This window comes from Rana temporaria, chromosome 11 (assembly GCF_905171775.1).
Source record: "Rana temporaria chromosome 11, aRanTem1.1, whole genome shotgun sequence".
Classification (NCBI taxonomy): Eukaryota; Metazoa; Chordata; class Amphibia; order Anura; family Ranidae; genus Rana; species Rana temporaria.
This window is the reverse complement of record NC_053499.1, coordinates 116,500,756-116,514,591: the sequence shown is the minus strand read 5'-3', so window position 1 is coordinate 116,514,591 and position 13,836 is coordinate 116,500,756. Positions and strand designations below refer to the sequence as shown.

Here is a 13,836-nt window from a genome sequence, read left to right as displayed (position 1 = left end):
TTTTTTATTATTATTATTCTTCTTCTTCATTTAAAAGTATGCAGTTAAACATAACAGTATGACATGATATGCTATAGTCAATTAATTCCATCAATAGACAACAATACAACCATAATCGAGAATCAATGAATGTGGGTGAAGAAAAGTATACGATTCTTTTGCAAAAACAGTGTTAAGATCTCTTTCCCACTTCTGCAAATATGGGGGGGTCGTGCTAAGATGTGGCTGCAACAAGAATACCTTAAGAACAGGATAGAGATTTCCGCAAGGGCTCATCACTCAGGCAGAGGTCTTCAAATAAAGTTATTCATCTATGGAGACAAGCATGGTCTGGGAGGGATTGGAGAAAGGGAGACAACTAAAAAATCTTCCATTTGCCTAAAGTAGAAGAATTGATGGTGGGGTATAAGATAGATGGCTTGATCCACTCGGAGGGACCAAAAAAGATAAAAGCTCTAACTAGACTTAGATCAGATTGGAGCTGAAAAGCTTTGTCAGAGCAATCCGGCACAAAGTCTGGGCGGCCGACAATAGGTGTCAACGGAGAGGGGAAGCTGGCCCTTTCAGCTAACCTGTAGTACTTGCGAAGTTCCAGCAATGTGGGTTTAATCGAAGGGTGTGGGAATTCGAAAATCGGGAGTAAGAAACCCCAGTCCATGGAAGTTCGGCTAAAGAGACCGGTACTGAATCTTGTTCCAGGGATACCCATAATTTATGGGTGGAATGTCTACACCAGTCGACCGCTCTGCTCATATGGACCGCTGTGCAATAGAGAGACGAGTCGGAAGCCCAACACCTCCTCTAAGCTTTGGTCGCTGTAAGAGTGACCTCTTTTGAGCTGACTTGCCTTTGAAAGCAGTACACCCAATTAATTACAGACATTGTTCATCACAAAATATCCCATGTAAAACAATTCTGCACAAAATAATGTGACAATTAAAAGGCTGATTAGGTGGCACAGATTAAAGTACTGCTGCATCTTTTATTCTCCAAGCCTTACAATTGTAACCATATGACAGCAATGCAAATCCAGACACATATGATAAACATATGCTGTCGATTTAGATGAAAGCAGTGTTCTTGCAATTCTTTTCTTTGCAGCATGCGTATAAAAATAACTGAAAAGGTAATGTAATGTTTTGACAAGGTATGGAAAATAGCAATTTGTGACGTTATATATATATATATATATATATATATATATATATATATATATATATATATATATATATATATATATATATATATATATATATAGTATCTCATATGATAATCACAATTTTAAAGCCCTGATAAACATTGTTTTGTCAAAATTACACATATTGGGGCAGATTCACAAAGATCTGCACCGGCGCAGTGTATCTGAGATACGATACGCCGCCGTAACTTACCTGGCTCTGGTTTGAATCCAGAAAGAATTTGCGCCGTAAGTTACAGCGGCGTAGTGCATCTCTCACGGCGTAAGGGTGCGGAATTCAAATGCGGCGAGTAGGGGGCGTGTTTCATTTAAATGAAGCGCGTCCCCGCGCCGAACGAACTGCGCATGCCCCGTCCGTCAAAACTCCCAGGGTGCATTGCTCCAAATGACGTCGCAAGGACGTCATTGTTTTCGGCGTGAACGTAAATGTCGTCCAGCCCCATTCACGGACGACTTACGCAAACGAAGAAATATTTTCAAAATTATACGCGGGAACGACGGTCATGCTTAACATTGACTACGCCACCAGATAGCAGCTTTAACTATACGACGGAAAAAGCCGAACGGAAACCACGTAAAAGAATGTGACAACCGCTCGGATTACGACGTGAATGCCACCCAGCAGCCGCCGGAAAATTGCATCTTAGATCCGACTGCGTACTAAGGCGTACGCCTGTCGGATCTAACACAGATGCTGTTGTATCTTGTTTGGTGGATACCGAAACAAAGATACGATGCGCAAAATTTTAAATTACGCGGCGTATCAACAGATACGCCGGCGTAATTTCTTTGAGGATCTGCCCCATTGTTTTTGGATGTACCAAAATCACAGGTTTTTAATGTCTCACTGTCATATCTGAGTAACAAAGCCCTAATGCTCCTAATACGGCCTGACCCCTTACACCAGTCTGCAGCTGAGCACTGCTGATCTCACTGTAGAGATCTCTAGCACCCCCCCCCCCCTGCTGAGTTACACTACTGAAAGCTTTTCTATAACAAATCATAATAAATGTAGTTACTAAATGTATTCAAAAGAACTTTGGAGATGTCTAATGAGACAAATAAAACCAGCAACAATTTAAGTCACATCAAACAACACTCATACTATTTTATATTAAAGATATATTTCCAAATATGAATTAGAATTAATCTATAAAGTCAAGGAAGATAATGGTATTAGACACAGATGGCAGTGGGAAAAATAACAAAAGGGTAGATTATTGAAAACCAAAGAGAGAGAACCATATTCACATTCACATTAGCCACTTCAGGCCCGGAAAATTGTACCCCCTTCCTGACCAGAGCACTTTTTACAATAAGGCACTGCGTCGCTTTAACTGGAAATTGCGTGGTCGTGAGACGCTGTACCCAAACAAAATTTGTGTTCTTTTTTCCCCACAAATAGAGCTTTCTTTTGTTGGTATTTGATCACCTCTGTGGTTTTTATTTTTTGCGCTATAAACAGTGGCATAATGTGGGTTGTCAGCACCCGGAGCAAGGCAAGTAAGAATGGGGGCCCAGGTTCCTCCGCTCACAGCCTGAGCCTCTGATTGGCTGCCTGCAGCCTTTTATTATTGGTTAGATCTGAGATATCTCTTTGATTACAGTAGCCAAAGAGTCCCAAACTGCAGGCATACTATAGAAGACGGTGAGACTGCAGAGATTCTAAAAATGAGCGACAATTTTGAAAAAAATGTATGTTTTACTTTTTGCTATAATAAATATCCCCAAAAATGTTTTTTAAAAACAAATTTCTTTATCAGTTTAGACCAATATGTATTCTTCTACATATTTTTGGTAAAAAAAAAACATAATCGCAATAAGTCGTATATTGATTGGTTTGCGCAAAAGTTATAGTGTCTACAAACTATGGGAATGATTTATTAAACTTTTTTTTTTTACTAGTGATGGCAGCGAACTGTGATTTTTAGCGGTACTGCGACATTTCGAGGGACAGATCGGACACTTTTGACACATTTTTGGGACCATTGACATTCATACAGCAATAAGTGCTATAAATATGCACTGATTACTGTGTAAATGTCCCTGGCAGGGAAGGGGTTAACTGTGTGTTCCCTCACTGTGTTCTAAATGTATGGGGGTAGGAACGAGTAGGAGAGGAGACATATAACTGTTCCTACTTACTAGGAGCAAACGACATGTCTCCTCTCCTCTGACAGCACAGAGATTTGTGTGTTTACACACACAAATCCCTGTGCTGGCGCTCTTGCACCCGACCACTGCCGACGCGCTCCCTCTGGCGGCTCTTAAAGGGAAACCCATATATATAGGAGGAGAGCCGTTGTGCTGCAGTAAATCTGTGTGAGCCGGTCGGGAACTGGTTAAAAAAAATACAAGAAATGGACCGGTGTCTTTATTTAACCAACTATGTAAGAAATAAACAACAGGGGGGGCGTGGCTACCGCGCGGCTGTATGGACGTGTGAACACGCAGCTCCGTCCAAGGGAACCTGCAACCTAGCTACAGCGGCGGTTTTTCCGCCCATCACTTGCCCCATTCTCGCCGGGGGGTCCGGAGACACGGGAGGCATGACCCGCAAAAGAAAAGAGGGGTCCCAGCCCCGGAAATTAGAGGAGTTTTATCCTCCAAAAGGCCGCGGCCTGAAACAAGATGGCGCCGGCGCCGGACTGAGGAACGCATCTCCTACCTCTCCCTGCAGCTCCCGTTCATCAGCCTCGAGCCAGGAGATGCATCCAGGCACCACACATCAGTCCCCAGGAGGATCGACCCCGGTGGATAGGAGCCCTGCCAAATCCAAACCTCGCCTGGAGGCGAACTGCAGTCAGGTGAGCGGGGGGGCTGAGGCCCTGGAGGACACGAGGGAGCTGATTGACCCCTTCACTGCCTTCCCCACCTCAGGGAAGGCAGTGTCTGACACAACTTTAAAAGACATGCTTGTCTCCCTCAGGAGCTCCATGCATGCTGACATGCTCCAGTGTATGAGAAACTTTAAAGCAGATGTAGGTGAGCTGGGGGAAAGAATCACCCATGTGGAAGAAAAAATGGGAGAGTTTGCCTCATCCCATAACTCATTGATTGATGCCCACTCTGAACATGATACTGAAATAGCCTGGCTGAGGGCAAAGGTCGCTGACCTCGAGGACAGGTCAAGGCGCAACAATGTTAAGCTAAGGGGGGTTCCTGAAACAGTGCTCCCCACCCAACTACAGAAATTTGCCAAAGACCTGCTCCAGCAGATCCTCCCTGATGTCTCCGAGTCGGAGCTACAGATTGACAGAATTCACAGGCTGCCCAAACCAGGTTTTTTGCCTGAAAATGTACCCCGAGACGTCCTGATGAGAATACACTTTTACCAAGTTAAAGAGCAGTTAATGATCTCATTCAGGAAAGTTCAACAACTACCGGAACAGTTTGCCGGGCTCCAGCTGTTTGCAGACTTATCGCAATTCACTATGCAGAAGCGACGGTCATTGGTGACGATTACCAAAGCCCTGCGTAATCACAACGTTCCCTACAGATGGGGTTTTCCAGTGAAGCTTACTGTCACCCTTGATGGGAAAGACACAACCATCGCAAGTCTGGAGGAGGGTCTTGCATTGCTCCGGTCCCTAGATATCCTCCCAGCTCAGGCACCTACAGGTCCCATGCCACCTGCCAAAATTGATCAGCGCTACCAATGGCAAACAGTGTCCAGAAGGAAAGGCGGCAAGAAGCGTACTGCGTGATCCCTTCCCTCTACAGAATGAAGTGGCTCATTACTCACTTTGAGGTTCCCACTCCATCCGGAGTATTCAGTTGGATTCGTTCCCTTTGATCCCCCTTGATTATGGGTAGATGTTCTGCCCTCTGGTTCTTGCTTTTTCAAGCTTTTTTAGAGAACTCCATGTTGCTTATTTTTGCTTTGACTTTGTCTTTTTTTGTTTTATTTTCCTTCCTTCTGGTCGATGGACCCTGTTCTACACCGGAAAGATCTGTCTGTTTTCCCTACGCTCCCCACAGTCCTGGGAAGGCTGTCTCTACTCTCCATTGGAAGCTGGCTACACCGCAAGAAGAACTGCTCTCCACAGATGAAACCAAGGTACTATTTCCAATCTCGTTTTCTAGCCCTAAATGGCGATCAAGATTGTCTCCTTTAATGTGAATGGGCTCAACCACCCCGCCAAACGGGCCTCGGTCTGGAGAGAGGCTCTGGCCCTCCAGGCTGATGTCCTCTGTCTGCAGGAGACCCATCTCTCCACTGTCAACCCGCCCCGTTTCTCACACAAACGTTTCCCGCACATTTTCCTGGCCTCAACCCCAGCTAAGAACAAGGGTGTTTTGGTAGCCATAAAGGACTCGGTGACTTTCAGCTTACAGCAAGTTCTTACAGATCCTGAGGGGAGATATCTGGTTGTGGTGGGTGAAATAAACAACAAACCCTTTACTATTGCGAATGTTTACGCGCCTAACTCCCATCAACTCCGATTTTTGAAAAGGACCTATGCTAAAATTGCCTCGGTGAAAAGAGGGTCCCTGGTGAAATGCGGTGATCACAACCTGACAGTTGACTATGCCCTGGACTCCTCCTCCACCTTAGGGAGATCCCCTCCCCAACTCCAGCAACTGTTGCACTCGGAGGACGTCTTTGATGTCTGGAGGTGCCACCATCCGACAGAACGGGACTATTCTTTCCACTCAGCCAGGCACAATTCCTATTCTAGAATTGACCTCATACTAGTCGATAAGATGCTTCTGCAGGCAGTGTCCTCCTCCGCCATCCACAACATAACATGGTCTGACCACGCCCCAGTCTCTATAACGGTGGCGGAGGGGCACACTCCCAGTACTGCATATATTTGGAGGGCTAATTCAAGAGTGTTTCAAATGCCTACTCATGCTGCCACGATTGCTAAATGTCTGTCGGAATTCTTTGCAAATAATGTGGGGTCTGTTTCTGACACAACTACTTTGTGGTGTGCCCATAAGGCGGTGGTTAGAGGGGTGATCCTTCAGATCTGTGCGAGGGAGAAAAGGCAGAGGACACTAAAAATGAATCAGCTTTTGGATGACATCAAAAAGCTTGAAGCCCAAAACAAATCTAACACGAATACGGCACTAGGAAAGACCCTTTCACAGTGTCGGGCAGAGCTCAGGTCCCTTCTTATTGAGCAGTATGATAAACATTTACAACGGCTGAAATTGAATCACTACTCGTCGGGTAATCGTGCAGGAAAATTTTTAGCCCAAAGGCTCCAAGCAGCCCGAACTAAAGCTAAGATCCCCTTTCTGATCCATCCGACTAACAAGCATAAAATTATTAACCCTAAAGACATAGCGAACTCTTTCGCCGACTACTATTCATCCCTGTACAATCTTAGAGATGACCCTGACACTCCACAACCCTCCGATAATAAGATCCAGGCATTTCTAGCCAGTGTTAACCTCCCATCCCTTTCTCAATCACAACTAGAATCCCTAAATGCCCCTATCTCAGAGCTTGAAATTCGAAAGTCTATTAACTCACTCCCTCTAGGTAAATCCCCGGGACCCGACGGTCTTCCGAACGACTATTATAGAACGTTCCAAGACGATCTGGTTCCAGCTTTACAGACCTTATATGCCCAAGCGGTGTCCTCTGCCTCCTTCCCTCCTGAGATGCTCAAGGCGTATGTGGTTACTATCCCAAAACCGGGTAAAGATCCCACCACCCCTGCCAACTTCAGGCCAATCTCCTTATTAAATTCCGATGTAAAATTATATGCAAAGATAGTGGCTCGTAGAATTTTATCTGTCCTTCCTTTTCTTGTTAAGTCTGACCAATCTGGCTTCACTCCAGGAAGACAGGCGTCGGATGCTACAAGGAGGGTGCTGGGGGTTATGCAGCATGCTAGATCCTGTCGGACGCCTTCTCTGCTACTCTCTTTGGATGCGGAGAAGGCGTTCGACAGGATACATTGGGGATATATGAAAAACACCCTGGGAAAATTTGGGTTCTCGGGGCCTATACTCTCGGCCGTGCTCGCTCTTTACTCCTCCCCGTGCGCCCAGGTGTATACCTCCAATCTACTATCAGACACCTTTTCGATATCAAATGGCACCCGCCAGGGCTGCCCTCTGTCCCCCTCGATCTTCAATCTTCTGATGGAGCCATTGGCGGAAAGGATCAGGTCCCACCCAGGTATCGAAGGATTTCAGATACGCCATAGGTCACACGTTATTAACCTGTTTGCGGATGACATCATCCTTTTTTTAACTTCCCCCCTAGTGTCCCTACGCCATGCTCATGATACCCTACAAGTGTTTAGTGAGATCTCATTCTATAAAGTCAATTTCACCAAGTCAGTTATCCTTGGACTGGGAATCCCCTCCCCTTTACAATCAAGACTTCAATTAACTTTCCCCTACTCCTGGGCAAAATCCCATATCTCCTATCTAGGCCTAAAGCTGACCCCTGACCCGGCTGACTTGGCCGGTGCCAACTACCCACCCCTAATTGACAAATTAACTAAAGAAGTTTGCAGACTTGCTAATGTAGAACTGTCCTGGTCTGGAAGACTGTCGGCATTTAAAATGCTACTTCTTCCGCAGATACTCTACGTGTTTAGGACTCTCCCCGTCCCTCTACCAGCCCCTTATCTTAAAGCCTTGAACACACTCCTCTCCAGATTTATTTGGCGATCCAGTCGTCCCAGATGCTCTAAGCCCCTACTGACTAAGCATAGGAGGGCCGGAGGTATGGGTCTGGTAGACATTAGGGACTATTACAGAGCGTCCATTTTGACGCAACTTACGACTTGGATGACCCCCCAGGAAGACTCAGTCTGGGGGTCCATCGAACGGGCCCTGGGTCCGTCGGCCAGCCTCGATCTCCTCCTCCTTGCGGATGTTTGGAGACCATTTAGTCTGCTGGACCTCCCGATTACTCTTCGGGCCTCCTTGGTGGCCTGGAGGGCTCTGAGGGAGGTTCAGTTTCCCACTTCTGAGTTAATGGAAGTCCCCATCCCGTTGGAGACACTCTCCCTGGTAATTCCAGATCTCCCCCTATCCAGCTGGAGGGCGGGGGGGATAAATGTGGTTCAGGACTTGTTCCTGGGCGACGCTCTTCTCTCCTTCAAATCCCTAGAGGAAAAGTTTAGTTTAGGCCCCCCAGATCACTATGCCTATGTTCGCATCTCCCACTTCCTGAACTCAATTGGACCCTATCGTATATTCATGGCTAGGGAGGTGTGGAAGTTTTATCATACCTCCCCAACACCCCGTAAAGGTATTTCATTTTTCTACAACCTTTTCCAAAGCAAGTTGCGCTTTGTTAAGTCCCAACCCTTCAGGAAGTGGGAGTCCGACTTAGGAATAACAATCACGGAAGCTCAATGGACTAAAGCGTTCAGCTCAATCTATTCCTCCTCCAGATGCATCAACCACTGGGAGTTATCCCAGAAAATAGCACTTCGGTGGTACCTCACCCCCTATAGAATTTCTAAATTTGGGAATCAAAGTTCCCCACTATGCTGGAGAAATTGTGGTGGGATAGGTAATCTGTTCCATATGTTGTGGTCCTGCAGGCACTTAACTAGTTTTTGGCACTCGATTTTCCAATACATATCCAGGATCACTGGTATTCTAAGCCGGCCTAGTCCTAGCTTGGGGATCCTACATGTGGGGATAGAAATCTTCCCTGTGGATTGCAGGGCGGTGGTGACCCATATCCTCTTGGCAGCTAGATCACTGCTCGCACAGCAGTGGAAGGCTGACAGGGCCCCAAACGCGTCAGAGGTTCTCCTTATGACACAGACGCATTATGTTTTCGAGTCTCTTTTGGCCAGAAGGAGAGGGGTGGGACGTACATTTGATGCCCTGTGGAAGATATGGACCACATGGTATATGGCCAAAGACTGAAATTCTCTCTTATGTATTCGATTTAACTCCCGTAAAAGCGGAATCAGACTTTTTTCTTATTACTAACCTACTCCTCCACACCTCAGCCTTCCCTCCCTTCCCTCCCCTTCCCTTCTCTTCTTTTCTCCTCCTATATTTCCCATCTTTTCTTTCTTCTTCTCTTGTCTTATTTCCTATTTTCGGTACCTTCGCTTTTATCGCTCCTATCTCATCTCAATAGAGGACTGATACATTGAAGGTTCTAACAATTTATTTTAAGTGTTCATAGTGGTATCCTTGGATGCATATAATGGATATTTGTTGTATTGTACAGGAGTATAGTGGACAATCTGGGTGCGGTCGCACTGGTGGCGCCGTTCCCTTGATGCCGTATTATGTATGTATCTCTGTTCCCTTGGTACCAAGTATATGTTTGATGAAAAATTTTCAAATAAAAACGAATTTAAAAAAAAAAGAAATAAACAACAAAAAGCCCAGTTGGAACAAAAGTTACAATTAGGATATTACAGAGAGACTAGCATCATACAAAATGTAAATTGCTAAAACCAGCTTTAAATATTCTGCCAGAGATACAGTACATTAAATGTCTAATGAAGCATCCTAGATTGTAAACTCTAATGAGCAGGGCTCTCTGATTCCTCCTGTATTGAATTGTATTGGTATTGTACAGGTACGTCCTGTACTAGTGCCCAGCCGTGGGCCGCGGGCGCGCGCCCGCGACCCGGTCCGAAGCACCGGGACCCGATCGCCGCTGGAGTCCCGCGATCGGTCCCTGGAGTTGAAGAAAGGGGAGAGCTGTGTGTAAACACAGCTTCCCCGTTCTTCTCTGTGGCGGCGTCATCGATCGTGTGATCCCTTTTATAGGGATACACAATCGATGACGTCACACCTACAGCCACACCCCCCTACAGTTAGAAACACATATTAGGTCATACATAACCCCTTCAGCGCCCCCTTGTGGTTAACTCCCAAACTTGCAATTGTCATTTTCACAGTAAACAATGCATTTTAAATGCATTTTTTGCTGTGAAAATGACAATGGCTCCAAAAATGTGTCAAAATTGTCAGATGTGTCCGCCATAATGTCGCAGTCACAAAAAAAAAAAAAAAAAAAATCGCTGATCGCCGCCATTAGTAGTAAAAAATTTTTTTTTATAAAAATGCAATAAAACTATCCCCTATTTTGTAAATGCTATACATTTTGCGCAAACCAACCGATAAAAGCTTATTGCAATATTCTTTACCAAAAATAGGTAGAAAAATACGTATCGGCCTAAACTGAGGAAAAATAATGTTTTTTTATATGTTTTTGGGGGATATTTATTATAGCAAAAAGTAAAAAATATTGCATTTTTTTCAAAATTGTCGCTCTATTTTTGTTTATAGCGCACAAAATAAAAACCGCAGAGGTGATCAAATACCACCAAAAGAAAGCTCTATTTGTGGGGGAAAAAGGACGCCATTTTGTTTGGGAGCCACGTCGCACGACCGCGCAATTGTCTGTTAAAGCGACGCAGTGCCGAATCGCAAAACCTGGCCGGGTCCTTTAGCTGCCTAAAGGTCCGGGTCTTAAGTGGTTAAGCAAATTCAGATATAGCCACTCTTCTATATCAAGTACATGCACATGGATCCATTTGGAAGTGCCTTTGTTCTGGTATAGCTTTCACAAATAGGCTGAACAGCTATGCTGCAAATACTGTGACATAGGCAAGCAAAACAAAGAATGCACTGGTTTTGTGTGTTTTTTTGTGAGACAAGAAAAAGCATGGCTGTGTACACCACCTGCAGCTGTCACTAGAAGTGTCTCTAGGATTTAGTATATTTACATTCAGCTTTGCTTAGCTTTTTGTGAAAAACAAACATCTATATGTGGACTCCTTTAATCCTTTTTTAGCTATATCCACAGTCATGATTTGTTGGCAAATATAATATTGTCTTACTTTCTTACAGATATAGTTACACAATGCTGAACTCTTTTCTTTATGACTGTAGTATCCAAGCCTTACCAGCAGCACATGACAGAGATCTTCTCACAAGAGCACAGGAGCATCAAACTACTTAGACCAATCTGTAATTAACCCACCTGTGCTCACAAGAGGAAATTCAGAAAACATGCACTGCTGAGCGATCAGTATGAGACCCAAATTTTATCACTCCAGATCTGAAATACAGATTGTGTTTGAGTGTGTCATAAATTCAGGTTACGGTAATCTCCAAAAAAAATCTGGTGTACATCTCATTCAAATGTAGATATACACACACACACAGACATACATGATTTCTTTAATTATCACAGTCCAAGGAATCTTCAGCTATAATTGATTTTTTTCTGTCCCAGGGTGTAGTTTTATTGCTTTAGCCTAGGTTCACACTGACAGCGGGTTAGAATTTGTGCAAGTTTAACTGAACTTGCAAGATTTCATACCCGCATATCAGTCCAAAATCAGGAGCGATTTCAGAGACATCTATGCGGGTTCCTGCACAAATGTCTATACAAATCGCACCCGAAGTTGCCAAAAGTAGCACTGAAACTACTTTCAGGAATCGGTATGGTGTCGCACCGATTTGGATGGTGTCATTGCCGGCAATAGATGTCAATTTGGCATGCGATTTGCAGTGCACAGTGTATTTGCCTTAAAGAGGAAGTAAGCCCTGGTGGGTTTTACTTCCTCTTTGTTTCCCTGCAAAAGTAAAGCATAATGGGCTACTAGCAGGCCCGGACTGGGACAAAAAATAGGCCCGGGCATTTTGGAATGAGCAGCCCATGACACCTTAACCGGCCCATCCCCACCCTAAAGGATCCCTCGGGAGAGGGGAGGGGGAAACCCTGCAAAGGTGCAGGGGGCAAGGGGACAGGGAAAGAGCAGGGGGGGGGGGGGCAGAGAGCACAGGGAAGAACCTTGAGAATATTGGGTGGGGTGAGAGCACGGGGGAGGTGGAGAGAATGAGGGTGTCATGAAATACCTCAGCCACCAGATGGCGCTAGCGGCGCATCGGCGCACGCGGGGCACGCGCAATCGCGGCAACGGCGCACGGGCACGCGCGTTCGCGGTACTACGGCGCGCACGGGCATGCGCACCGGCGGCAACGTCGCACGGGCGCGCGCAAACGGCAATTCGGCGCCAAAACGAGGTACTTAAGGCGTCCTGAGAGTCTGGCCTCTTGCTGTCCGGTCTGAAGTGTTTCCTGAACCTGCCAGTACCTGTTACCCCTGCTTGATCCTGATACCCGGCTTGTTCCTGTTGATCCTGTCTTCCGCCTGCCCTGACCTTTTGGCTTGCTCCGACCATCCCTCTGCCTCATCCCTGGTACTCTGCCGCCCGCCTGTTACTGACCCGGCTTGACGACCCCTCTACCATCCTGACCTTCCTGTGCCTGATCGGCTGGTCCAGCTTCTCTCCGGCTTCTGGGACTCGCACTGTCTTCTGGGACTTGTTGCTGCTTGATCTACAAGACATCTTCCCACCGGTCTGCTACTTGCCAGGCTGCACCTGCCTTCCAGAGACTCCATCAGATCCTGCAGAAGCAACCACCAGCCCCTGCATCAGCGTCTCTCCAGGCGCTTGTGCGACTCTGTATTTCCGTTCCCCCTGTCTACTCTACCAGGGGTCCCGGAATCAGAGGAGTAACGGCTGCCACTTCCTGCACGTCGGGCTCACCCTCCGAGGTACGTGACAGTACCGGACAGCCATGTCCGAGCCCGCGCAGGGAGTGGATCCTATGCAGGAACTTTGCCGCCATCTTGAGGGACTGACCCAGGCCGTCCGAACCCTACAAGAAGGCTACACGCGTTTGGAGAATCGTGTCCAGGCTCTATCTACTCCCGCCACCACTGCAGCGGCTTCTGGGGCATCTGCTTCCCCATCCGTGATCATGCTGCCGCCCGAACCCAAAGTCCCTATGCCCGAGAGGTTCGCGGGTGAGCGTAGTAAATACCGTGCCTTCCGCAATGCTTGCGAACTGTACTTTGCTCTGCAGCCACGGACCTTTTCGTTAGAAGCCACTAAAGTGGGTTTCGCCATTTCACTGCTGTCTGGCGAACCGCAAGCTTGGGCCCATCGCCTCCTGGAAAACAAAGATCCATCACTTGACAATATTACTACCTTTTTCCAAGCCATGTCTCTGCTGTATGAGGACCCTCACCAGGCCGCCTCCGCGGAGGCCGCTTTGCACGCCCTGCAACAGGGTCGCAGACCAGCAGAGGACTATGTGTCCGAGTTTCGCAGATGGAGCTCAGATACAACCTGGAACGACTCGGCCCTCTGCTACCAATTCCGCCTTGGTCTTTCTGAGCCACTGAAGGACGAACTGGCCCGGGTAGGGGTTCCAGGGACCCTGGATGCATTAATTAACCTGACCATCCAGATCGATCGGCGCCTGAGGGAGCGCCGAACGGAAAGGACCACTGCCCCATCTCGTCCGGTCTGAATGTTGCCACGGGTGCCTCCCGTTTCCAGTATAGTTCCTCCGGTTCCTTCAGCTTCATCTGTTCCTGACACCTCAGAGCCCATGCAGCTGGGTCTCCTCCGTCCTTCCCTGACGCCCGAAGAACGACAACGCCGCAGGGTCAACAACTTATGCCTGTATTGCGGAGAGGCCGGGCACTACGTGAGGACCTGCCCTGCCAAACTTCGTAAGTGTCTGTCCATGTCTTCCGTTCACCTACCTGTTCTGCCAAGTAATTCCGCTCATCTGGCTATTCCTATTCTCTTCCAGCTTCCAGGAGAGTCTATCCAAGTCAGCGCTATAATTGACTCAGGGGCCTGCAGCTGCTTTTTGGA

At 46.9% G+C, this 13,836-nt stretch overlaps 1 protein-coding gene across 2 annotated transcripts in view; it reads right to left on the bottom strand.

Moving 5' to 3' along the window:
- Nucleotides 1-13,836, bottom strand: part of MUS81 (MUS81 structure-specific endonuclease subunit) — a 163,014-nt gene that overhangs the window by 93,525 nt on the left and 55,653 nt on the right. Inside the window, exon 1 of one of the 2 annotated variants that reach the window (XM_040328900.1) lies at nucleotides 11,062-11,142. The exons of the other annotated variant lie outside the window; for it this stretch is intronic. The gene's annotated coding sequence lies outside the window, so the exon portion shown is untranslated. Of the gene's footprint in view, nucleotides 1-11,061; nucleotides 11,143-13,836 lie in introns of those variants that run through there. 2 annotated transcript variants of the gene reach the window in all.